The 12,325-nt window shown below is 40.9% G+C and overlaps 1 pseudogene; it reads left to right on the forward strand.

Annotated features, from left to right (window-relative positions):
• The first annotated feature begins 8,631 nt into the window (after window positions 1–8,631).
• Window positions 8,632–8,750, forward strand: LOC120608648 (uncharacterized; annotated as a pseudogene).
• The last annotated feature ends 3,575 nt before the right edge of the window (window positions 8,751–12,325 follow it).

Genomic DNA, 12,325 nt, shown 5'->3' on the forward strand with positions numbered 1-12,325 from the left:
GCTGTGCGCCAGCCTCCTTAGTTTCTGACTAGGGGAGGGCCGGGAGAAGGACCGGTTTTTAGAATGCTACGATTTGCATATGTTTTGCATAAAATCTCAGAACAAACTTGAAAACCTGAATCCCAACTCTGAAAATGTAAGTGGAATTAACAGCATAGTTTACTGCCACATTCTGGGCTGGTCACCTCACAGGCTTTGAACAAAATAATAAACCAGTTATGTGTATTAAACAGTGATCTCGTTCTAGCTTTACCTGGTGCCTTTCCTTATTCCCTTTTCCTCCGCTGTTTCACACAGGTCTTAAGGTTCAAGCCACCTGCCTGGGAGGAATCCAGTTTTAACTAAAATTAACAAACATTTCCCTCACCCTTACCGTGTTCAAGGCCCTCTGTGCTCAACGAAAGGGGATGTGCACAATAAAGAAATGCTGGGTCATATCTGATTGAAACCCGAAAAGACTGTATATTTTCTTTGCTGGTTGTTTTCATCCACTTATCTTTCAAGCTTACTAAAATATGAAGTTCTGAAAGTCTGCCTTCAAAATTAATCGCTTGCTCATGGAACAGCCAAGATAGACTGTATTCTAGGTCTCACATCTCACTATTACCAGAAGGAGCTGCACTTACATGGGAGGGATGAACATTGCCTAGAAGATTTTTTAGTCGTCCAAAGGTAAGCTGACCGCTTTACGGATTTGTTAATTCTCTTTCCTAATGAACACCAGAGATCAAAATCAGGGAAAAAAAGATTAATAAATTCCATGTAAAGCCATTTCCATATTTTTAATTTTACATTAGCTTGTTCTCAAGTTCTTTAAGTTGATCAAAATAATGTGTGGGTTTTACGGGTTATCATTTATTTTGTACACAACCCCTACAGTTTTTCACTTTTATTCTCCTTCCAATAGCCCTCCCCTCTGCATCTGAGGGGAGAAATATGAGGGGAGGAATGCAACAAAGTCCAGGCCAAGAACAAGAAGAATAGGAGAGGGACGCTCCTGCCACAGGATGGAAATAGACAGAGGAATGTTCAAGAGGAGCCGTCAGTGGGAAACTTTGGTAAACTTTTAATTATATTGAGAGGAGTTTCTCTGCCAAGACGGTAATTAGTTGGCACCATTGATATGACCTTGCAGCAGAAGGTGAACTAGGGTAAAGGCTTGACTTGGCCAGTCTCAAGGAGCTGTCTAAATTCTCACAATGATGCTAAGAGTATATCCTTGGATCTCCAACACCCAGCAGCTAGAAGTGCCTAATAATGCGGGCCCAGGTAGGCAGTGGCTTTTGGTTTTTGCCCCTTTAGGGACCGTTGTAAACCTCAGAAGTAGTTGTCTCTGAAGAGAGCCAGAATTTTAAACAGGGGAAATGACAGATAAACCTTGGTAGCGGGCTGAAATTTTTCTAGCTGAAGGTTCTTTGTAGACACTTTTAGGAATAATTAGGAGGGAAATTACACAGGACCGGAAATCTGAAGTAACAGGTAGAAGAGATATGTGCGTGTTACATGCCATTTATTCGGCGCTGAATCCTGGCAACCCTATGGATAAATGATGTCCACGATGTCCTGTCCTCAACAACCCTGCACAGCTCCTCTAGACTCATGCAGTGATGAGTCAAATACAGAAAATCGCATACCCACCTCTCAGAATGAATATGTTGACTCAAGACTTTAAATCCCAGGACTGCTTAAATTTGGCTTACAATTCAAATAATATTTCAATAATTTTAAAGTAAAGTTCTAACTAGTCTAGTTGTAACCAGCATAATAGTCCATGACTAAATTCTGGTGACTAATAGCCTAAAGCTGTGCTAGATTACTTTGGTTCCAAAGTGTGGGCAGTTTAGAAGGGTATTCAATCCCTTGCTGCCATCCCTGGTTGGCAAGGACACTGATTAATCAATCAAGGGCCTCCCAATCAGCTTGGGGCTGCCAGCACTGCACTTGGCTGAGGAGCCTGAGATACCGTGACTGGCAAAAAGCACAGTGTGTGATTACACGGAGGGGTGCAGACAGACTGGAGCCGTGAACGGGCTCTGAGCCTGAGCATCAGAGTGGCAAACCCCAAGCTAATTGTTCAAGTGCATTTGTTGTAGTTATTTGTCCATTAATTTATGTCATTGTAATAATGAATACTAAAATACATTTCATACTAATAACTAAAACAAATTCATTTCCCTATAATTTAATTACAACACCATCTTTCAGTGTATATCTGCAGTACAGATGAAGTCATTTTCAACCATGTAGATAAAACAAGGAGAAAAGAAGGATGTTAAATTTTTGGAATTTGAACTGAAAGGGATTCTAGTCATCACCAAATCCAAATTCATTTTGTTACAGATGAGAAAACCGGGACTTAGAAGGGCTGGATATTTAGTAGCTTTCTCACATAAGGTCTCTGGTGGGCGGAAGAGGAAACCTGGAACACTCTGTCTTCTTAACTAGAATAAAGAGAGCACTCACTCTTGTTCTATTTATGTATATATGTTTATTTTTATGGGATAAAGTTTACAAAACATAAAAATTAACCCTTTTAAACTGAACAATTCAGTCGTACAACCACTGCCACTCAAAACATATTTACCACTTGAGAAGAAAACCCTATACCATTAAGCAGTTACTCCCCAATTCCCCAGCCTTGATAATCAATCTGCTTTCGGTCACTATGGATTTACCCATTCTGGATATTCTCTATAAGTAGGATCATAGGATATGTGACCTTTCGTGTCTGGTTTATTTCACTTAATAAAATGTTTCCCAGGTTCATCCAGGTTGTATCTTGTATCAGTACTTTGTTTCTTTGTATGGCTGAGTAGTATTCCATTCTATGGATAGACTTCATTTGTTTATCCATTCATAAGCTAATGGACATTTGAGTTGTTTCCGCCTTTTGGTTATTGAGTGACTGTTTTCAATTCCCTTGAGTATTTACTTAGGAGTGGAATTGCTATGTCATATGGTAATTCTATGTTTAACTTTTTGAGGAACTGCCAGACTGTTTTCCAAAAATGCTGTACCAGTTTACATTCCGACTAATAATATGGGGAAAAGCCATCACAGCCTTTTTTATTTCTCATGAAAACTGTCTATATTTCTTCTGCCCCTTCAATGTCCTGCCATACTTGAGGCTGCCTCCCTGAGTAGTCTTTTTGTGTTTTTGCCTTGCCGTATCATCAACAGATTATTATTACATTGTATGACTTCAGTGTGGGCAAGGGCTATCTTATTTATTAATTTATCAAACAAAAACTTTGTAACAGCATATTCTAGGCACGCTGCTAAAAGTTGTACAAACATTACTTTGATTCAATTTGATAGCATTGCCAAAAAATAGGTACTATTATTATTCCCCATTGTGAAGATGACAACAATGAGGCATAGAGCAGCTAAAGAACTTGTCCAAGATCACATAATGAGAGACAAAATCTGAAAGATTCCAATGTGGTAAGATCAGGGGGAAAAAATCATTTTGAGCCACTTGCTCGGCATTGCAATGTACACACACACACACACACACACTCACTCTCTCTCTCTCTCTCTCTCTCTCTCTCTCTCTCTCCACCCCCTCTCTCTTTCACTCTCTCTTCATTATAACACTCTCACCTGCAATGACAATTTTAAGTTTCCTTACTTAACAATAGTTAATGCAAAAGGGAGATAAGCAAAGCTTACCGTAAATTAGCTGACTATATTAAGAAGAGTCTTCTAAACACAAATTAGGATTTGCTCCTTTTTCCAATCCAATCATGGCCTAGTGTTTCCAGGAATCACACATTCCAGTGATGTACAGTCTACTGAAAGTAGTCATTGGTAATGAACCACACCTCAGTCTGCTGGGTTGCATGGCTCATCTCTCAGGACACAAGAAGAACATTTAATTTAAAGGGAGCTGGTGAAACAAGAGGACAGTGCTTGAAGGGAATTTATACTTGAGTTCTCTGCCATGAATTGGGCATAGCAGTGAACTGAGAGGGGCATGACTTTGTAGAAAGAGGCATCTGATTATGTCCCATTCTTTGTGGAGTCCAGCCATCTTCCTTCTTTCTAAATCTAAAGGATGGCAAAGAAAGTGACTTTCTATATTGGTTCTTAATTATTTCTAAGCATATGGACAAGTTTAAGCATCTCTCGTTAGGTCTTTGATAAGTCTGGCCATGTACAGATTCTGGGAAGTGCAAAATGTCAGGAATATTCATTAATATTTTCCAATTCAACTTTTATTTAAAGTGAGAATGTCTAAAAAGCATTTGCTATGGCTAAAAACATGACAAAAACATGGCATCAATCATAAAAATACAGCAGTGTCAAGTTTATATTAATATGGAGTAACTGAAAGAACCTTTAATTCTTAATTTTATAAAGCCTTTTACAAAGTTTTTTCCATTCATTAGAATTTCACATCTTAATGTGTCTTATTTAAAATAAGCTTTTTATTTCAGAATAGTTTTCGATTTGCAGGGATGTTGATAAGATTTATATAGTTTCCTTTATTGATATGTGACCGTAGTATGATACATATGTCACAATTTATGAACGAATATTGATACATTATTAACTAAAGTCCTATTGTATTCAGATTTCCTTTGTTTTTACCAAATGGCCTTCTTCTTTTCCAGTATCCTGGTGAAACTGCACAATGGTTAAAATTAGTTCATAATGTTTTCAGCAAAGTATGTGCCAAGTCAGTCTTTTCAGCCCTTTAGCTCCTGCAGAGAGATTCCCCAGTGTAGAAAGGAGTGGATACTGACAGAACATGGCTCCTTCCCTTCCTAACAGCCCACTGTGGTGGCTGACACTTGGTGGCACCACTGGGAGGCCCTCTCTGTATAGCCAGGGGTCTCGGGTTCAGGTTCTGATCCCTCTCCCCTCTCTGGCCTGGTGCCAGGAAGAGGGAGTGCTAAAGGCTCCAGGGCCCTGGTTTACTGTCCCAACGGACTTCTACTTTTGTCCACATATTTGTCTCCTCCCTAGCTCCAGAGAAGGAGCTTGATTGGTCTAAGGGAGTGGGTCTCAAACTTCAGCATCCATCAGATCACCTGGCAAGCAACGCAAATTGCTGACCCCAGAGTATCTGAATCAGTAGGTCTGGGTGGGGCCATAAATTTGCATCTCTAACAGTTTCCCAAAAGCAGCTTCTGCTGGTGGGGGGAGGGGGATATACTTTAAGATTCACTTTTCTAGGCCAATCAGTTCATGGCATTATCCTGGTGACTGTTAGTCTGGGGATGGGGAGGTGACCTAAACCAGCCTAATCTAGTGGTTCCCTGCCCTGATTATACACTATAATCACTTGAGAGCTTTGAAAAACTACCTCCAGCTGGGCCCCCGACCCCAGACTAATCAATTAATATTTCTAGAGATAAAGCCTAGGTATCAACAGTTAAGAAATAGACTAGTAAACAAACAAACAAACAAACAAACAAAAGAAAAATGAAATAATCGCAATAAATAATTAATTTAAAAAGCACTTCTGGTGATTTTAATGTACAGCAGTATTGAGAACCACTGGTCTGCTAGAACTAAAAAAAAGAATTTATGCTGAAGGGAAAGGTCTCTATTTTCTTTCCTGCTGAATGTGGAGAAAGGAAACAGGTAGCTCTGTGGCCTCTGGCAGCCATCTAGTCACCATGAAGCGAGCCAGTTTCTGGATAAAGCCAACACTAAGAAAGGCGGGACTGGGTGTTGAAAGGACTTGGGACCTTGATGACATCACTGAGTGGCTTATCTCACTATTCTGGGATCCTGTCCTACCTCTGGACTTCCAGTTATGTGAGATAATGCCTTTCTTAATTTTTAAAGCCAATTTAAGTCACAGTTTTCAGCTACTAGCAGTCAAAACCATCCTAACATAACATCAAAGAAATGGTCACCCTGTGGCCATAATAAATAGGTCTACTCTTAAAGGCACTTTGTTTCCATGTCACCCCTTCTACACACATCAGAGGATCAGCTTTCTCATCAGAAGTCTGACTCCATGGAGAGAGACAGGGCAGCAGGATGGTCGTGGAGCAGCCGGTAATTAAAGTTCCTCTCTGCCTCTGGACTGTGTGTTTCCAACTCTGAGATTCTACAAAGAGTATTTTCTTCTCCCTGACAAAGGAAATGAACAGGATAGGAAAAGACCTGGCATTTTACCTTACGTTTAAAATAATTAGTTTTCTCTTTCTACCTAAGCAAATAATCTCCTACTAGTCAAACTGGAGGTTATAATTGTATTCTTTATAAACTGTTTTCTTAAATTGCAAATTCATTTTTAAGCAATAATTCCTTTTTTATATTTATAATAGGAAAATGTTAGCAGACCATAAATATTCAACACTGAGAGCTAGCTGGAACAAAATAAATGTCCAGAAAATGTTTTATTGCAGAAATTTAGTACAGTGGGTTACAAAACAGAATGTAGAGTAAAAGTCCATTTTTGAGAGAGAGAGAGAGAGAGACCCCAAGCTGTTATTGATGATTGTTTCTTGGAAGTGAAAATACAGCAGTATTTAATGTTCTGTTTATACATATTTTCTAATTTTTTCTCTAATAGGCTCATATTGCTTTTGTAGAAAGAAAGAAATATATATTTTTCAAGATTATGGGATTCATCGGCTTGTTGGCGCTAAGTACCATTCCCGCCATTCTGTGCACTGCTTTGTTGGAGGTGGCTGGAATCCTGTGACTTGCCTTTCCCAGACTCCCTTGCCAGCTGGCAGAGTTAGATGCTGTCAGTGGGAAGCACTGGTGGGAAACTGGATGAAATGAGGGAGACCCCTTGTAAAAAAAAAAAAATAGCTTCTGGCAGTAGCTGTGGCAGGGAATAGCAAGAGCTGAGGGCTCCAGTAGCCTTCAGCAGTTTCAGCAACAGCATCAGTGACTGGGGCACTGGCCAGGTGCAACAGCATCAGCAGCTTCACGCAGTGTCAGACGCCAGACACATTACCACTGCGTTTTCCGCCCCCGCCGCCCCACAGCCTCATGAGTGTTCCTGACTTCCTGCAATCGCTCACCTCTAGGTTACCACGCCTTCCCCTTTTTGTTTCTCCAACCTTCCCAACACTTTTGTAAATACTAGTCGTCAAAAACATTCTAACATTCTAATTTCCTTAGGTTAAATTCCTTCTGTTTGAAATACTTAGAATGATTTCTATTTTCCCAACTGGACACTAGCTGTTATGCCTATGTACTCTCGGAGGTTCCTACATCGAATTCACCCACAACTCCTCTCAATTCTACTGCCAATTGTAACTGTAGCCACTCCTCCCTATCTCCACCACCACCACCAGTCCAGACCGCCATCATCTCCCTTGTGCCACACCACGATGGCCTTCTCTCAAATCTCCCTACTTTTACACTTGTCCCACATCAGTCCATTCTCTACGCAGAAGCCAGAGCAACCTTCCTTAGGCACAAATAAGATGGCATCACTCTCCTTTGTAAAACTCCTGCACTTAAAATAAAATCCGAACTCATTAACACGGTGCATGGAGCCTCGTCTTCTTCATCCACTGTGATCCAGTTGCATTGCTTTTCTTTCGGTTCTTGAAACAAGCCAAGCTCTTTCCTACCTCAGCAATGCTGCATATGATATCTTCACCTCGGAATACACTTTTCCCTATAACGTAGCTTCTTCTAGTCATTTCCTACATGTTATTTCTTCAAAAAAGCCCTCCTTGTCATGCTATCAAAAGTAGGCATTGCCCACCTCAGCTTTTTGTTTACTTCCTTGATGGTATCTGTCAAAACTTGGCTTTTTTGTTCATATAAATGAGTCTGTTTTATGTCTATTTTTCCCAAAGTCTGAGGGCAGGGATGTGTTCACTATAGTATTTCCAGCACCCAGCACAGTGACTGACACAAATCATATGTTCACTATATACTGAACAAATGTGCTGTATACTTAGCTGTGTTTCTATCTTTATGCACAGAAATCAAGGAAGTCAGATTTATTTCAATAAATTCTTAATTGTTGGATGTCTAAATTGTGTTTCCCTAGAGACTAAGCCAAAAGTTATGAAAATCTTAAAAGTAGAAAGAAAAAAATAAACACTTTAGAAAAACAGACCAAATTGTTAAAAGATAAAGAGCTGAAAATCTTCCCATGACATAGTAAGAAAACGTTCTACCAAATCTGATTTGGTTCAAATTCTTCTGTTGACATATTTGCTTTTGCCTAAATTTATTTAATTCCATTAGCTACAACCAATTTAGTTATCCAAGCCAGGTTCTGAGTCACTTTTAAGGCTATGTGTGGGACAAGCAGAGAATTTCACTTTGGATCAGATCTCATTCTTGAAACACTGTTGGCTCTTGAGTTCTTGTACCCTTTAGTTAAGCATTCATTCATTGAGTCATTCAGTCAACCAATATCTTGTTGCATGCTTTCCATGTGCCAGACTCTGTACTAGATTCAGGATACAGAGGTAAACAAATAAGGCAGACAGATTCCTGGGCTTCTGAGGTCTACATGCAAAAGGGAGACAGATAGTCAACAAGCAGGCACATAAATAAGCACAGTAATTTCACGTAGTGATTAGTGCTGTGAAAAAAATATAACAGCGGAATATAGTAAGTGCTAGAGGGGCATCATCAAGTCACTGGTAGGAAAAACCTTGCCTGAGACCACAGAGTTACAAAACAGGAGCCATCTACGGCCATACTGCCCTGAACATGCCCAATCTCGCCTGATCTCGGAAGCTAAGCAGGGTCGGGCCTGGTTAGTACTTGGATGGGAAACCACCTTGGAATACCAGTTGCTGTAGACGTTAAAAAAAAAAGAACAACAACAACAAAAAAAACAGGATCCAGCAGGGCCACATTGAGACTTTAGAGGCCTTAAATACTGCAAGATAATGATATCCTCCCTCCGTCCCTCCATTACCCCCTCCCTACCCCCCGAATTCTGTAATTTAAAATAGGTAAAACAACCAAGGCTAATATAAGTGCAAAGATTGTTACACAAATTTCTGATCCTCCTTCCTACCTCCCAACCCCCACCCCCATCCCCACCCCCCCCATGACAACTACTTCAATATTTTTTGGGAAGTATCTAAAATCAAATTCATTCCAAAGTATTTCTCATTTTTAGGGCTCTTTCTTTGCTGGTTCTCCAAATACATGTTTAATCTATTTACTGAGTTATCTCATACTTGGAGCCATCTATGCAAAAGTCTGAGGAAAGAACATTTCAGGAAGAGAGGCAAGAATAAATACAAAGACTCTGACATGAGAACTTGTTATGTATAGCCCGTGGGCCAAATACAGTTTTATTGGAGCATGGCCATCCCCATTCTATGTGTATTGTCTTTGGCTTCTTTCACGCTTGCACAGACCTGAGAGTAACTTTAACTTTGTTTTACTGAAGCCCATCATTACAGTACAACACAGTACACCCGGATCGGGCAAAACCTAAATATTATGTAGCCCATTACAGAAAAAGTTTGCTAGACCCTGGGGTTATTTATGTATTCATTTATTCATTCATTCATTCATTTGTTTGTTTGTTATTTATTTATTTTTGAAATAAGATCAAGAGCTGTTGGGGACTTTTCAGCTGTGGAGGGAGCATGATCTCATTTTCCTTTTATAAAGATGACTTTGTAGCTGTGTAGAGAATGGTTAGGGCAGGGGGAGAATGGGCACGGCAGAGACCAGGTAGAAACTCTGATGGGAGTTGGGGTGAGATGCTGGGGCTCGGACTTGCGTGGGAGCAGTAAGCATCAAGTCTCCTGAAGGGCCAACCCTTCCGTAGTTCCAACAGCGCAGGTTTACTTTTCTCCTAAAAGGGCTTTAGGTGTCCTTCTACACAGTGTCCAGCTCTTTCCAGTAGAAAAAGATGCCTTTTGAGCCTTCCTGTCTGACTAATCTTATTCAAGAGGGCTTTGATGTGCTTTTGCCCAACTGCTGGCCTTTGCAGGAACTTCCAGAACTTTAGGAAATGAAAAAGGGGCTATATAATAAATCTGACAAGCTCAATGACGGAAAGTCACCTCACAGGGTGATCTGATTATAAATTCCTAACTGGGCATATCATGGTGGGTAGTCACTCTCCATGCCTAGAACTGACCTAGTAGGTTTATCTTGGCCTTAAGCAACCCCTGCCCTTATTCTTGTGCATTTGGGTTATTATACCTTTGAAATGCTGGACTCTTTGGAGGTATAACAACATGATCTGGTTGCCCCTACACCTTCCTTATTTACCGTAAATGTTAAATGTTGACTATCCTGTTAACTATCCTGTTTTCCAATCATGGAGAATTCTCAGCCTTGCTTTCCCCCACCATCTTAATTTACCTCCAATGGATTTCATATAATCTTCCTTACATTTCCTCCTTTCATTCCAAATATATAAAAAGAACTGCACTACTGCCATTTTCTGGAGCATCTTCTCAATTCATTGAGATCGTGCTTCTAGGGATGTCCTCGGTCTGGCTCACATACACTCGTAAAATGTTCTATAGGTTTGGACATTCTTACATTGACAGTTTGCCATCCCATTGAGTTCCCATATGTGTATGTCCCCCAGAACCTCTGCCAGCTATCAGAGCCATAAGTTGCATGTGGTGGATGCTGATGTCATTCTCCAGCTTCTCCTGATAACAAGCTGGTGAGAACCCCAGGAGGATAAAGGCAGAGTTCAGGTGTTGTGCCTCCTCTGCTCCTTATCACAAGGCAGAGTCTTCTGGGGCTTTGCTCATGTGCCTACCTGTGGGGTCTTTCCTGTTCAAGAGCTGAGACTTTATCTAAAGCAGACCTGTGTCACTTTAGTGTGACCCACAGCAACCTGGCCTCTCTTCCCTAACTGGAGAGCTCCAAGTCTGCAGCTCGTCTGGTGGCTATCTGGTTCTACTCTGCATCTGCTTTTTCTCCAGCATTGGCTCCTACTGGGAAGAGGAGCAGGTTGGGGCTATGGATAGTGACGGAGGTTGGAGTTTCTGACAAAATTTCCTTGATTGATCGAGAGTGGCTGGGTTTGGCCAAATAAATCTGTTTTGTTCACTCTCGATATATAACCATATTCAAGGTTCAGTTCAATTTTTAAAAAATAAATTTCTTTCCTCAGGTCACTGTGGATTTGAATTGTAATCTTCATTGTGGGGACTGCCCTAAACCACCTTCATTTTATGTCTGAAGGCAAATCGGCTAAGACAGAACCTGGAAGTCACCACAAAATATTAATAATAAAGAAAGCTTTATAGAGTGTTTTTAGTTATTTGTATTTTTTTACAAAGGAGGAAGAAGGAAGGGAGGAAGGGAGGGAGGGAGGGAGGAAGATTTAGGAGAGTAACGAATGGCTAATGGAGCCACCTCAGTCTGCCCTTATTTTTCAAAATTCTCTGCTTCCTTCGCTGTTTCCTTTTTTTTTTTTAATGTCGTTTAAAAAGACCAAACACACTGTGTAATTTCACTTCTTGATTTATGCGCCAGTAATCTTTCCTGTCTGTATGGTTTACTCCCCGTCCTCAAAATTTCTCCAAACTTCCGCTCCACAGCAGCACGTGTTTGCCTGACAATTGGCAAAAAGAAGTCAAACAGAAAGCGAATAGCTAGGTGAATTCTGAAGGGGTGAAAACTATTTGGAGGCTGTTTGCCTTCAAGGAGACTGATCAGCTTAGAGAATGATCTGGGAACTTCGGTATATTGCCATCTTCTTGTTAAACACGAGGTGAATAGTAGCTGTGCAGGGAAATGGAACAGCTCTGGAGTTAGGACGGCGGTCCGAGCTTCTCTGGGCACCTCAAGGGCTGAGAGAACTAGACTGACGAAAGCAGGGAGGCGCCGTGAAACAGATTTAGGCCACTCGGACTAGCTTCCGAGGTTAGTCTTTATCTGCGAGTAAGGATGGTTTGGGGTTCTTACCGAGAAGTGTGTGTGTGGCGGGGAGGGCTGTGCAGGATTGAGGATTTGCGGGTTGAACATCGACCAACCGGGTAGTAGTGACTCTCAAAGGGGTGGAGCACGTCAGAATCGCCTATGGAACTTTTCCAAACTCTCGCATTTGATCCATCCCTGTCCCCAACCCCACTCACCTCTCATATCCCACCACATCCTCCTCGTTCTCTCGGGTAGAATGAACCTCTGTTACTGATGAGTACAACCATCTCGCAGGTGTGTTGGGGCCAGGAGTTTGTATCCAGGTTTTGTGAAGCCTGAAGCTGATACAATATGAGGGGCCCTCATTAAAGAAAAACTACAAAATAACAAATATAAAATGCCTGAAACCCAATATGAAATGTATTCGAAGAACTCCAGTGCCACAAAGAGATCCCCTTCATTCTTTTTAATAACTGATACTGTTTTATTGTATGATTGCATTATAATTTATTTATTCATTATCCTA

Source organism: Pteropus medius, unplaced genomic scaffold (genome assembly GCF_902729225.1).
Source record: "Pteropus medius unplaced genomic scaffold, Ma_sr-lr_union100, whole genome shotgun sequence".
In the NCBI taxonomy this organism is placed as follows: Eukaryota; Metazoa; Chordata; class Mammalia; order Chiroptera; family Pteropodidae; genus Pteropus; species Pteropus medius.